The 15,653-nt window shown below is 43.3% G+C and overlaps 1 pseudogene; it reads left to right on the top strand.

Annotated features, from left to right (window-relative positions):
• The first annotated feature begins 223 nt into the window (after positions 1-223).
• Positions 224-7,955, top strand: LOC123521508 (annotated as a pseudogene).
• Positions 7,956-15,653: the final 7,698 nt, after the last annotated feature.

Below are 15,653 nucleotides of genomic sequence, written 5' to 3'. Positions count from 1 at the left end.
CTTTTCCAAATGGGCATTAGCCATAGCCTACGAAGGCCAAGAGGAGGCCTGTGGCCGAGGTTCCTCGTGGGCTGTGAACTGCAGTTTGAGCCACCAGCCACTCCATGGGAGACAGATGAGGCTTTCTGTTCCTGAAATGAGTTGCAGGCTTGGAAACTGACAGGGGCAGCTCTAGCATGCGGCAGGGTCTCAACGAGTCAGAACTGCCTCCATGGCAGTTAGAATGACAGACAGGAAGCTCTTTATTGAGGAGTACCACTTGGGGCTGGAGCAAGGGACAAATCAACTGGACAGTTGCCCATGGAAAATGTATAAGGAAGAAAAATTTCACCCCAAACAGAAACGAATCTATTATCGAAAAGTAACAAAAACAGAGAAAATACATTCACCACAAGGTCTCCCAGAGTTGGTTGCGGGTCTGACAAATTATTTACGGAATTGAGGTTTACCCTTTCTCCTTTCCCCGTAATTCTAGTCTCTTCAGAAGTTTGCTTGGGGAACTGGGAAAAAAAAGTCATTTTCAAAGCTTCTATAAACTAAAGCTCGATGTAAACATTTTATGACCTAAACACTGTCATTATTATTATTATTACCTCCATTTTATGACAGAAAACCAAGGGTGTAAACAAGGTCGACAAGGAATTTTGTCAACACGTCACAACTAAACCTCCCTGCACCAGGCAGATTCAAGCTGGATGCTGAACAGCCACGCCAGGCTGTCTCCTCCGAAGATGGGGCCCAGGAAACGCAGAGCTTTTACTTATTTTGCCCCCCTGAGCTGAATTATTTGGAACAATAGAGCAAAGGCTGAGGACTGCACAGGCTCCCATCCCATACCGGCAACTTCTTCTTCAAGTAAACGTTGGCCCAACAATGGAAGCACACCAGGGAGCTCACGGATCAGACTGGCTCTGATTCCCTCTTCTATCCAGGACCTAAAGAAATAAGAAAGTGTCGATCCCTCTTGCCTGGCAGTGTGCGATGTGCACTGATGGAATTTCACTTGGAATACACTTCGAAGACTTGACTTCCCTTACAATTTTGGCAGCAGCTAAGCTACCTGGCCATGTATCTGTATCTTTTGGCAGCACTTGACCGGATATACTTGGGCTCTCGCATTCCCCGAGGTTAGGAAAAGCAGCAGAATCACAAGAGCCTGTCACAATCCACACCAACCACTACTTTGGAGGACCCTTTACCCCAATGTCCTGTGAGTCCCTGCTGAGAAAAGGTCCAGACTTGGGAGCAGCGCTGTCCACTATCCTGAGATGATGGAAATGTTCTCTGTCTACGCTGCCCAGTGAGACAGCCACTTGCCTCCTGTGGCTGTTTTAGGGCACGTAAATGTGCTTACTCTGACAGAGACTGCGTTTTTTCCTTGTATTTCATGTTAAATCATTTCAACTTGAATATCCACATGAGGGTAGCAGCTCTATGACTACATGGCTAGCATAGTTCTAGAGGGTCTGTAGTTGAGCCCCACTAAGTGGGAAGGCACAAATGTCTGAGATAAGATGCCAATGTTATTTGACAGTGTTCCCTTCGTGTTTTAATTACATTCATTCACCCACCATATGTGTGTGTGTGTGTGTGTGTGTGTGGTGAATATATATATACATACAGTTAGTTATTCAATAGATATTTTCTGAGCCTCTAATACATACCACACCTTGTTTTAGACACTGAGGCCAACACACCTGTGAGCCAGAAACAAACACATATGCCCTTGTGGATCTTGCATGTTAGACATCCCCTTGCAGAAGGGCTGCAGGGAGGAGACGAGCCAATCAGGGTGCAGTGTACCAATATTGAAAGATCAGCAAATCAAAACCACCCGCTGCTCCTCAGAAGAAAAATGGAGCTGTCTGCTCCCATCAAGATTTACAGTTTGGAAGCCCGGTAAAGGGTCAGTGTGTGCTGAAATGGACTGGATGCCAGTGGCTTTGGCTTGATGGGAACTACTTCCATTGCTTCCCAAGTCTGCAGGTGCAGTGAATTATTGAACTCCTACCCAACCTTTCCCTGCATGGGTCTGGTAAGAAAGTGGGGTAAGATATTGATAGGGTTCAACTGTGAGTGGTTGCGAACAAGGTTCCCTGGGATGCCATCCTGCTCTGTGTAAAATTAGCCCTCTGAGACGCAGGAGGAGTGAACTCATGACCACCAGCAAGTAGACATGTTGGTGTGTCCCCTGTAGAAGGTGAATTGGGTCCATGAGAAAAATGAACATGGAGGCGCTGCAGCAATGCAGGGATGGGCTGAATTTAAACACCTTCCTCTTCCACCCTCTGAGGCACAAAATACCAATAAGGCCTGTTCTGTCTGCCAACAGGAGAGACAGAGGTTTCCAATAGTTATGGGACAGATTCCCTGGGATGAAGGCCCTGCACATAGTTGGCAAATTGATTATATCAGATCAACGATACTTGTGGCATCGTGTAGCTACATGTAGATCCTCACAAAAATTGACATTTACTCCGAACTAGGCTTTGCATATCCAGTAACGTTGACGGATGCTAAAAACACCATCAAGAGGTTGGAACAAAAATGCAGTACCATTTTGGGCCACCTAGTTAGACCTCCTCAGACCAAGGAGCATAGTTTACAGCCCACAAGGTGCAGCAGTGGACCAAGAAACCTTATATTAGATCAGCGGTTCTCAACCTGTGGGTCGTGACCCCTTTTGAAAGGGTCAAGCGACCCTTTCACAGGGGTCACCCAATTCATAACAGTCACAAAATTATAGTTATGAAGTAGCAATGAAAAGAATTTTATGGTTGGGGTTCACCACCACATGAGGAACTATATTAAAGGGTCGTGGCATTAGGAAGGTTGAGAACCACTCTATTAGATGGACAGACCATGTTGCCTACCACCCTCAGAGAAATGGTTTGATAAAAACTTGGAATGGGCATTTGAAACATATGTGATCCAAAGAGAGGAAGGTAATGGCATGATGGGCTGGTTTGCACACCATTGGGAATGTGTGTTGTCACTCAGCATGAGGGGCACAAAGGGAGGATCCCCTCTGGATAGATTCTTACATTTCTCAGGAGGGTCTGGGGAAGAGGGGTTGGGGGAGGATGCTGGTGCCATTGGAAAGTTCTTCACCATGTCAGTTGAAATTGCTTTGTTTTCTGCCAGAAGCCGTGGTTCCAAGACCAACGATAATCCCACTTTTGACACCAATTGCATTGTCTTAATGGTCTCCGCTTTGCTTCTCTAATATTCATTTCCATGGCTACATAGAACAGACAAAATTCATGATTAAAGGGTTTATTAAGGAAGTTAGCATATTGCCATGCCCGGGAGAAATGCTCAGGAATGCTGTTTATCTGGATAAATTACAAAATTCTCTCTGGTCTGATAATAAATTCCCAGAGGGGCATACCACTCCACTGGAAGCCTCAACCCCAAGGCATTCAGTTCAATTTCCATGGATCAGTAAACCCAGATCCCTTAACAAAGTCCCTGACACACCTACTCCAGTTAGTCTCAGCCCGAAGGTCCTCAACTCCACTTTTGTGGGTCAGCAAGTCCATCTTCCTCAATCCAGTGTCCACTGGCACCAGACTTCAAAGCCAGCCTCCGGCACAAAAGCAGTACACCACTCTATTCCATGCTCTGGCTCCTGGTCCTGCTGCTGCTCCTCCGATGGTATATATCATTTTCTGGATCGATGAGGTTCGCTGCACAGGTATCTCGTTATCAGTAATATCCAAACCCGGAGCACATCCTTGGGCCCGCGATTCTAAAGCAAAATTGGAGATATCATTTCTCACAGCCTTGAGACAGAAGCCATCTGTAGTTAGTGTTGCTCCTCATTAAAATATGGGACAACATAATCTACTCCATCTATCCCTGTCCTCTCTGTTGGATCCTTCCCGACTCCCATCCCTGTCTGACATTCTGTACAATTAGTGCTTTCTAAAAAGGAACACCCGTCAGTTACACCTAAGTGTGAGTTTAACACGAGGCAGCACTTATCCCAAGATCTGCTCTTAGGGATACTAATTATGGAACAAACAATTCATTAAACAGAACTTTGGCCACCTAGGAAGCTGGAGGAGTAACTCTTGGAAAGCAGTGACCCCCTGAAACCATATTTCTGAGTCCTCTGACATATAAGATCTATAGTATTGCTGCTTTAGCCATAAAACTAAAGACATCTCAATCTCTGTACAGTCATTTAAGCAACAAACCACCAACTTTCCACTAACACACTAAGTTGAGTGTATATATTTAGGTTAGTGTCATTCATTGTTGAAGATTCTTTCTTTCGGGAGTCTCTCCTTCTCTTACGTCCAGCTGTGAGACTTACCAGCTTTAAAATATTAAACAAATCCGTTCACCTCTGAAGAAGGTAGTCATCAGCAAAAGCAATTGTTCTACGGTTGTTGGATCATTCCTCAGAAGCATTTTCAGATTAACACATTCCCAACAACATATAAGGAACCCTAGGGGTGAAATGGGTTAGATTCCGGAACCTCAAGTTTGGTGGTTGAAACCCACCAACTGCTCCTTAGGATAAAAATGAGGCTGTCAACTCCCATAAAGAGAGACAGTTTCAGAAACAGTAAATAAAGTTGCTAGGAGTCAGAATTGACTCAACGGCAGTAGGATTTTTGTTTTGCTGTTGATCAAGAACACACATTTCAGTAATGTGACAATCTAGTTTCAATAAACAGCCATTGAAGATCAAAAGGACATCATTTATCCAAGGACAAATTTCAGGGGGCTGGGAAAGAAGGAGGAATTGAAACAGAGAAACACAGGGAGGAAGTGGGATGGGTGATGGTAGACAGAGGGGATTGCAATGGATAAGTTGAGGTAAAATATGCATGAATTGTTGGATGTAAAACTGATGATCTGCTCTGTAAACCTTCCCACAATTCACAATAAAACATTCTTAAATCTTGTTTCAGGAGAAAGATATAATCAAGTAATAGTTACAATGCTATCACTCATTTTACTTTAAAACTATGTAAAATTATCAGAGATGAAAGTTTTAGGGAATCTTACCATCCATCTGCTTATTTTTGCATAGCCTTCATGAACATGATACAAGGCTGATGGGCTCTCCCCCTTGATACCCTGGCTTAGTGGGTTTGAATCATGACCTTTTCCAACCCATTCACAAGCCTTCTCCATCTAACTTTTATAGAAACAATGGAGTCTTTCTGCTCTCTGCTGGGTGCTCTCCTTTAGCTAATCAGCACACCAGGTGCCCTGCTTCGGCTTTGAGCAAGCCACAGAGCACACAATAACAAAAACAAACAAACAGCAACAAACCCTGCTGTGTACTAAATATCTCCTAGGTGCCTGGAGCAGTCCTCATTTAACAGATGAGACCAAGGCTTACAGAAATTCCGTAGCTTGCCTGGGGTCCTTCAGCTAGTTAATAAAGGAGCTATATTCCAAGGGAAAGCAGTGTGCCTTAATTATATCATTCTATCTTCTAGAGCAGATTGCAAGCTGACCGTATAGCTTCCATTGACCGTTAATTAGTTGGGGAAAATGTAGATGCACATGTATGTTAATGTTGTATCTGCTGTAATCACTTCTGGGTGTCAAAGCCATCAATATGTGAAAAGGAAAATCTTGGAACACCACTGATATTCTGAAACTGTACAAGCAATTATGGAGCACTTTTGGGGGGCAAAAGACTGCATTAAGCATGATGGTGGGGACACGCAGTGAATGAGAATCCACCCCTGTAAAGGGCTACAAAGTGACCCTAAGTGGGGCGAAGCTCCAGAAATAAAATTGAATACAAAACATCGAGTTGGGTGGCCAATTCAATTCTGAATACCCTGTGATTTTAATGAAAGACTGACAGAGACCAAGAATGTCCCTTAGAGAGAAATTCTCATTAAAAGTAAAAGGGTCAAGAAAATAAAATGCCTAGTGGGTAGGTAGGATAAAACCCTATGCCACTTCCTCCATCCCCCATGATAGGATTGGTGTCTATGAAGAAAAGAGGCATGAGGAAATTGCAAAGCAGGCAGCTATTCATTTGATCAACCACTCCACAAACATTCTTTCAAAGGCATTGTTGAACCATATACTTTCAAAATTTCTAAAGCGTCCAGCAGAAGAGACATAACAATCACTGCTTCAAGGAGACCACAGTCGACCAGGGGAGAATCATCATGTAATTAGATCATTTCCATGCATCGTAATAATTGTAGCTTAATTAATGTTCCAAGTACCATGGGCATACCAAGGAAGTGGTAATCTGAGACAAAGGACATCGATTTTGAGCTGAGTTTAGAAGGATGAGTTTTGAGTGATGAGTTCAGGAGTAGAGGGCATGAATAGTTCAGGAAGAAGCTACCACAGGTACAAAAGAATGGAGGCATAAAAGCGTTGCCATATTGGGAAGATGACCAGTATTTAATAGTATGTGTGATTGGAGATTAGTCTAGCTGAGAAGGAAGAGTATGACAATCTTAAAGGCTATGTGCTACTTGCAACTTTGAAGAGCCATGGTGGTGTAGTGGGCTATGCATTGGGTTGCGAGCCACAAAGTCAGCAGTTTGAAACCACCAACCACTCCCTGAGAGATAGATGAGGCTGTCTGCTCCTGTAAATATTTAAAGTGAAGGCACAGGGGCCATTTTACTATGTCCCACAGGGTCACTCTGAGTCAAAATTGCCTTGGTGGCTGTGAGTGAGTTGCCATTTTATCTTGCTGATGATAGGAAACTACGGCATGGTTACGGAGAATGGGATAGACTCCTCTTTACTTTGTACAGATTTTAAGAGCCATCCAACCAGTAAAGTGCTACATGACATGAACCACTGGAGATGGATGGGTAAAAGACCAATTAGGGACCTACGAGCTACATCTGAATAAGTTATGATGAAGGCCTATACCAAGTTGCATTGAGAACAAGGAAGTCTAGAACCATGTTAAGTCAAATTTCCCTATGAGATGCAAATCATACTGACCCTATAGGACAGAGTAGAACTCCCCCAGGCATTTCCAAGACTAATTATTTATGGGAATAGAAAACCTCATCTTTCTCCCACACCCAAATGCAGAATAGATGCTAAATAAATATGAGATGACTCTATAGCTGAATTACTGGGAACAATTTTAAATCGTAATAATTTTTGACTGATAATTTAAAGTATTTGGCTTCTTTGGTAAGTATAGCCTACCAGATCAGATGGATAAAATATTTAGTTTCCACCCAAAGGACAAGCAGTCATATTATATAATATGAAGACATTTATGAGTGCTTAGACCCTCAAAGAAAAGTATATGGCAACATTCTTCGCAGAACCGTGATGACGTGGCTCTGAAGCATTTTGCCACATACTCTGTGCACCAGTCTCACGAGGAGGGGGTACACGCAGAGAAACTGATGAAGCTGCAGAACCAACAAGGGGCCCCGGATCTTCCCCCAGGATATCAAGACACCAGACCGTGCGACTGGGAGAGTGGGCTTAGCTCCACGGAGTGTGCTCTGCACCTGGAGAAGAGTGTCACCAGTCCCTGCTGCAGCTGCACCAACTGGCCATGGACAAGAACGACCCCCATCCCTGTGACTTCATCGAGACCCAGTACCTGGATGAGCAGGTGACATCCATCAAAGAGCTGGACTGTGTCACCAACCTGCGCAAGGTGGGGGCCCCAGACTCCAGCCTGGCCGAGTTATCTCTTGGACAAGCATGCTCTGGGAGATAGTGATGGAGAGAGTTAAGCGGCAGCCTGGCCTTCCCCAAGTCACCGACGCAGCACATGCAAGTCCCTTTTCTAGAAATTGTACCACTTCTGTTCTTCCATTTGTGCCATTCCTTTGCATAAAGTCTAAAGTAATTTGATACCCAGCTCTTGTCTTCAAGATCTTGGCGGGGAGGGGCCAGAGAGCTACCCAGATCCAGGCAGTCGAATTTTTTAAAAATTATTTTATTGGGGGCTCGTACAGCTCTTATCACAATCCATACATCCATCCATTGTGTCAAGCACATTTGTACATTTGTTGCCATCGTCATTCTCAAAACATTTGCTTTCTACTTGAGCCCTTGATATCAGCTGCTCATTTCCCCCCCTTCCTGCTCCCCCTTCCTCGTGAATGCTTGATACTTTATAAATTATTATTATTTTGTCACATGCGGTCGAATTGTTTTGAGAACCCCAGTTCCCACTGCAAAATCCCACTTAATAAAATGGAGCTTGCACGGGGGAAAAAAAGAAAGAAAAATAAATAAATAAATAAATAAAAGCATAAGAAAGAAAGTCTTTATCAGTGAATTATCGCGAAGACCACTGCCTCACAAAGTCACGTGTGAGCAGACTCCCTTGATGTAGTTCCTTATTGCCAAGATGAGCACTTCAATTCCTTCCGTCTCTATAATGATGCCTTTCCATCGGTAAGAGAGAGGTCTACCCCATCCCTCCTCTTGAATCTGAACCTCTCTTAGTGCCTCGCTTGATCGATAAATTGCAAGCAACTGACATTCTGAGACATCCGAGCCGAAGTCACTAGAAGTCTTGTGTTTCCTGCGTGACCTCTTTGAACACTCTCGTAGAGCCCTCACTCTGGAAGACGGAGCAGTGCCTCTGACCTGAAGCCACCGGAGAGAGCAACTCTGGCCCCTTCCCAGTTCCTTCATCTCCCCAGGCCCGGTACCACACTTGGAAGGGACAGAGCCATCTTGCCCATTCTAGCGCCAGTGGCCACTGAATGGAGAAGACCTGGGGGACTGGTCATGTGACACTAGCTGAGTCATTCCAGCCGTCTCAGCCAATCAAGTTACTGCAATTGATGCCCTTACTCCCCTGGGGCAGAAACAGTCCTCTCAACTGCCCTCTCTCTGCCTGCATTCCTTACCAACAGAACCAGGAACATGACCACCGCTGATTATTGTAGTGATTTGTGACCTATTAATCCAAAATGTCCCTACCATGGAGTTGATTCTGATTCATAATCACCCTATAAGACAGGCTGGAACTGCCCCTGTAGATTTCTGAGACATTAACTGTTTATGGGAGTAGAAAACCTCATCTTTCTCCCAGGGAGCAGCGGATGGCTTCAAACTGTTGACCCTGTGGTTGGTTAGCAACCCAACTTGTAACCCACTACACCATCAGGGCTCATTTACTGATTAATAGATGATCAGAACCAGTGCCATACAGCTCTATGAATTTCTTGAGGGTAACCAGCCATATAGTTTTGTTGAATGTATGAACATGTCTACAGAAGTGTTTTCAAAGCTGCAGTAGAATTAATATTCCTAGCTTCCTCTCTGCTAAAGGAAAGGTTGCAATTTAATTTCCACCCAGAATCACCTTATAAAAAAAGGTATGCGAATCTACTTGCAAAAAAAATCAGTCACTGAAAACCCTTTGGATCCCAGACTCTGACACATATGTTGCCTTCATGACATGCCATCAACTCCGGGCACTTAGTGGTACTGAAATTTGTCCAGTCCACTATCTCCACCTTCCAAATATGAAAATAAACTGGTGATTTCTTTCCTCTGTGAACTGGGAAAGTTCTTTCTTCAGCTAGGATCGGGGATGGCTTTCTACAATGGAGCACCCCACTGTGGATCCCAGAACAACTCAACTCTGGCTCCTCCTTGTTCAGAGAGGCCCCAGCTGGGCTATTTGACAAGAACACGTGTCAAACTGACCCTTGCTAAGTAGGATTGGATTCAAAGGCATGCATAGGACTTATTATGTGCCAAGTACTTTCCTAAGCACTCCACAAAGATGAACTTATTAATATTCACAAATCGATGAGGTAAGTGCTATGCTTAGTCCCATTTTGCAGATGAAAAAACTCAGACACAGAAAGGCTAAATAATTTGCACAAGTTCACAGCCAGCAAGTGATGACTTGGGGACTAAAACCCAGACATCCTCGGCCTGGCAGCCCTGCTTGTGCTCGCGTGCTGGCTTGCCTCAGAATCAGCTGGTATTCGTGTCCCCAGAAGCCATGACCTTCGGAAGGAAGTGGTCAATTTTACTAAAAAAAAAAAGAAGAACATTGCCCTACCCTGCGACCTTAGCCAATGCACTTTCCTGTGCCCTAAATATTACATGGAGTCATCCGTTGGGACTTCAAACAAATGATAAAATTGCAGTCATGCTTTGGAGGAGGATGTACAGAAAGAACCAGACGGTGGGATTAGCAACAATCTTGTTGTTTTACTCATAGAGTAACATGTTCTCAGATTGGATCTGAAGAGGCGCATAGTGTGTTGGGAGAGTGTTTGAGGGCATCAGGGCCCCTCCTAGGCTCAAAAGCCATTGACCTAAGTGCATCTTTTAGCATCCCATTGAATTCTAGATCTATTTTCTAATTTTTAAATCTGAGAACTCAGATATTGCAGGTAATTAAATTCACTCTGAGAGAGTATATGTGTGGGTTGTAAGGCTGGCATTTCAACAGAACACTAATAGCAAACTGTGGGGAGTGTTACTGGTTACCCTGAGCGTAAGAATGGGCATTGGCACGTAACTGTGTGACTCATCTAAAAAGCCCACGTCATAAGTAAGACAATTAAATGGAGACACGAATAACATAGGAGAGCGATTTTTCTCACCTCAATTAGCATACATCCTAAATCACAAAGCTCTAATTTGAGGAGTACTCAAAATAGCACTGGTACATACAGAGTCACAAAGTCACCATTCCGGTAAGTAAGCAACACTGTGCTAAGGCCTAGAAATCGACTTCCCAAAAGGAGCAATCAACAGCCTCTGGATTACAACAGAATATTGACCAATCACGTGATGAAAAACGAGCCTCCTAGGGTGGAAGGCTATCAAAATACACAGTAGCCACAAAAATGACTCCAACATGCCCTTAGTCATGAAGACAGAGCAGGATTGGGCAAGGTTTGCTCTGTTGTACATAGTGTCACCATGAATTAGTTTCAACTGAACTTCAACTAATGACATTAAATGAGTGTCATCAAATGCCTGGAAGAACCAGATCACCCCTACCCGACATCAAATCACCTATTCCTTCAGAGATAAGCATCTTCAGAAACACTGGAAACATTAGTAAACACTAAAGAATCCTTCTGCTCAAGTAGAAAGAAAATGTTTTGAGAATGAGGATGGCAACAAATGTACAAATGTGCTTGACACAATGGATGGATGGATGGATGGATGGATGGATGGATGGATGGATGGATGGATGGATTTTGATAAGAGTGGTACAAGCTGCCAGTAAAATGATTAAATTTTTAAAAATCCTTCTGCTTCTAGTAATTAATCCAAAGTCACAAGTTAGGTCAGTGGTGAAAAGGGGCTTAAAAGTAGAGGTTTGTTGGTATCTTTGAGGTTTCCTGACAAGAAGCCCGCAGTCAATTCAGCTGGACATCATTGCTTAATTTTCACAAAACTATAAACTGAATACCAGTGACAGGCAGATTCCTCAAATGGTTAATGACCTCAGGGAACTGGGGCTTTCTTTCATTAGAGATGGTTGGCCGTGGAAAACAAATTTGGAGTTGTTACCAAAATTAAACACCTGCAGATGAATGATTGAATCGATCAAGGGGATAATCAGGAGAGTCCCCCCGGTTGTTAATTATGTAGAACATCTATGTACACTCCAAACTGCAGGATTCTGCAGACCCAGTTTGTGTGGGCTACCTGTCAAGGAGGAACAGGCCTATGGATGAGTGCTTGTGTTTGGATTCATCAGGGAAATTCGTAGTCAACCTCAAAGCAGTCATGTGACACTTCTGCTTAATCCTTTAGTGGCATCTCATTGCTTGTAGGTAAAACCCCAAATACCTAACAGGAACTTCAACATCCTGTGTGATCTTGTCCTGGCTCATCCAATCCATAGGCCCCTTTTGTTTTACTCTTTCTTTTGTCCTTTGAGCATTAACCATGGTGACTCCATGATTTCTTAGGCCACCATAACCAATGACCACAAAATGTACGGCTTGAAACACCAGGAATTTACTCTCTTCCGGTTCTGCAGGCTAGAAGTCAAACACCAATGTGTCAGCAGTTCTACCATCTCTCTGAAGACCCTGGGAAATCACTTTTCCTTGCCTCTTTCCAGTTCCTTGGCACACTTTTCATGTGGCCATAGTCCCTCTCGGTGCCTGTGTACAAATTTGCCTTTTCTTATAAGGATACCATCTCATGGGCCCACCCCAATCCTATGTGAACGCATCTAAATGTGATTATTTCTGCAAAGACCCTATTTTGAAATAAGGTTGCATGTACAGTTCTAGATGCACATAAAGGAGGGAGGGGGGAGTTGGGGGAGGGGGGCTGGAGGAGGCAAATACTAGTCACCCTATTAGACAACCTTCTAGTTTTTTCCACAAAGAGGAACCGCTCATGTTGTTCGGTCTAGAATGCTTTTACCAGCCTCAATACATCCCAACCCTGCTAATGCCCATCCATCCGTCAAGTCTCAGATAAAACACTACTTCTTCAAAGGAGTCTTCCCCGAACCCTCTAGATTGGATTATATTAATCTGTTACAAGCTTGTCTAATTCTACACTGCTTTTGTCATCACTGAATTGCTGGTTAATGACTTCCTGCTCTGCTGGAGGGTAAACTCAAAGGCTGCTGGGAGAATTTATATAATATCTCCTCTATCTCTTGCATCTCATTCAGTATGCATTTTCCAAATAAATCACTCAGTCAATAAATCAATCCCTGGATGAGCCAATAAGTGGCTTCAGGCTATTCTATAACCACAGAGCCTACCACAATAAAACAAATAATCTTTAGAGCGTCTAATATTGTTTCATTTTGTTTGTTTACAAACTGAACTCATCTGAACCATTCTCTTTCTATAAATGTATATAGTCATGATACAGATCTTCTTAGGGGAAAAGGGATCATCTAATTCACTATCTACCAATTCTCGGTGCAATTCTTGGTTGTATAGGAAAAACCTGCCTTGTCAAAAAGGGGTCCCTATAATCAATAGTGACCAATCTAATTGGTTTAGGTGAATTTTCACACAACCTTTGAATGCAGCAAGCCACTGATATAAAAAGACATTCTAAAGCCTCCTTTCTTGCTTACTCCTAAGCAACAACAACAACAAAAGTTGCTTTCATTTTCAAGAAAGTCCCACAGTTTTAAATAAACTATCCACCGTGCTGAAAAAGTCCGTGGTGTAAGGAGAGAACATGGAGTCAGGAGGACTGGGTCCTGGTCCTAGCTCTGCCACTTGCTTGCTATGTGACCTGGGCCCTTTCTGTCCAGAGTGCCCTAACTGTGAAATTGGAACAATGCTGTCACTGGGCTCTTTCTGTCCAGAATGCCCTGACTGTGAAATTGGAACAATATCTTCCCCAGAAGATATTTGATACTATTTTATCCAGGGATTTCTAATACTCTAATTATGAAGGCAATTTATAAACCATAAAATCCTAAGGAAATTATGATAACATCATCACTGATCTTTGACAGCGGTTTTACCTTCTTAATTTTGAAAAAATATGTTTGTCTGTTTTTTAAGTGAGCTTCGATTTCTGCCATTTGAGGGCAGGTATAGCTAAGGCAACAACGGTGGTGAGTGAGCAGTTCATAATAAGTTGTAGTTGGTACAAACTCAAAAGATAATTGAGCATTGATTGGATATGACCTATCTCCTTTGCTCTCACACATTTACTTTTTAAAGTAAAGGAACCAATAGTTGTTTGCAACACAGCAACAGCTTGACATAGTGAGCAGGAGCAGAATCTCAGTGCAGGTTAGATATCTGGAATGGTTTTAGACGAAACCTAATTCCTATTTATGCTCATTGATGCTTGAAACTTCATTCGCAAGATAAAAGTTTTTCACAATGAGAGATGAAGTTGAACTCAAAAATCGTCTTCAGATAAGGATTTTTTTAAAAAAACATGTAGGTACTAAGATGTGAAAATGGACAAGGGGTGTGTTTTTAATACTAAAACTTGTGGGCGGTGTGTGGGGGGGGAAGATATTAGACACACATGACATAAAAAATTAAAAAATAAGAGACAATTAAGAACCCAGTCAAACCTCCTACATTATTAGGTTCTGAGACGATCAGAATACATCGATGTATTTTTAAATGCTTTTCTAAAAGAAACGTATCGCAAAGTCAAGACTGTGAGAGACAGACAGGGAGCTCTGTGCGTGCTTTCCTCAGGCTGGTCCTGGCTGCAGGCTGACCCGTTTGTTCACCTTGTTTTCAACCTGCAGGCTTATAAACGAATCTCTGAGGGACCAGCTGCTGGTGACCATCCAGAAGACATTCACCTACACCCGAACCCAAGCTCAGCACCTGTTCATCATCCTCATGGAGTGCATGAAGAAGAAGGAGCTGGTAGGTAGGCAGTGCTGCCCGAGAGTGGCACAGTGCTCTCTGCACATTCCCTCTGCCTGTTAGCCCCTTGTCTTGACTCTGGCACCAACGATTCTTTCTTCCAAGCTCCGCCGACGCCAACAGTTTCCTCCCTCAAATAGCAGAGGCACTTCCTCCCCTGCTCTGAGTTTAATGAAGTGTGTGCAGTTGGGTGTTAGCATCATTTCCTTCTGGGGCTCATGTCGTTCTCTGATCGCCTCACCCAAAGGAGCTGACAAAACAAAATAGGTTTCCTCTTGGAAGATGCTTCAGTTGATCCTCTCTTAGACTGTGGGCTTCTCTGTGCATCTGAGTAGTGAATCGCTGATGGGCTGTGTCAAATCTCTTCGGTGATTCAGAACCCAGGCTAATATGTTAATCTGCCCAGGTGGGAAATGAAGCCATAAACCAAGGAATGCTGGGAAGTTGCATCGTTTCTGAAGTGCCCTCCAGTAGCCTCTTGCAAGGCTTCAAATGTTTCCTGCACCTGGGCAAAGGACCTTACAAATATGATGTAACCACCATAAATAAACCATCTTTTAGCAGGAATACAAGTTTCATGAGCAAGCATTTGAGCACTTACTGTTTACCAGGAAGGTGTATTAAATTAGCAGGCTTTGCAGCTATCCCAATGAAAGAAATTCAGTTGTTACCTTTATCTTACAGATGTTAAAACTAAACTCGTAGGATCTAATCCCTATAGAAAGTGTCACTGAAATAAAGATGGTAAATCACCCACTCTGACTGTCACCACCTTGCCAATTTCAACTCATAGTGACCCTGGAAAGACAGAGTAACACTGCTCCACAGAATTTACCAGGCTGTAAATCGGTATGGAAGCAGACTGCTTCATCTTTCTCCCTTGGAGCAGCTGGTGGGTTTGAACCATTGACCATTCAGTTGGCAGCCTAACACTTAACCCACTGTACCACAGAGGCTGCTCGGATACATTTCAGGCATGAGCCAATACAGATTGTTCTCAAAGGCAGCTGAAAAATCCTCCAAAGGAGCTGGGGGATAAAATAGAACAGTATTGTCGACAACTTATGAATTCGTTTCTCAAGGCCCAACTCAAATACCCTTCTTATGCAGGGGGACAAATTGCTTTTTTGAAGTGATGCATGGGCCCTAAGTTCAATCGCAACTCTCTTAGCACATTTGGGAAACCGAGGGTCGGCTCTCTAGCTATCCGTTCATTCTTTCCTATGTTTACCATGATGTTACCTATTACAACCTATGCGCTACCATGTGTGAGGCTTTTGACTTTCTTTACAGAAATGCTCATAACTGGACAGATAGTATAAAGGGGGAAAAGATAGAAGTTATCAAGGACTT

The sequence above is a fragment of the Echinops telfairi genome, unplaced genomic scaffold (genome assembly GCF_000313985.2).
Source record: "Echinops telfairi isolate 266 unplaced genomic scaffold, ASM31398v2 ScPeMD7_22;HRSCAF=79, whole genome shotgun sequence".
NCBI classification, from domain to species: domain Eukaryota; kingdom Metazoa; phylum Chordata; class Mammalia; order Afrosoricida; family Tenrecidae; genus Echinops; species Echinops telfairi.
This window is presented reverse-complemented; position numbering and strand designations above follow the sequence as displayed.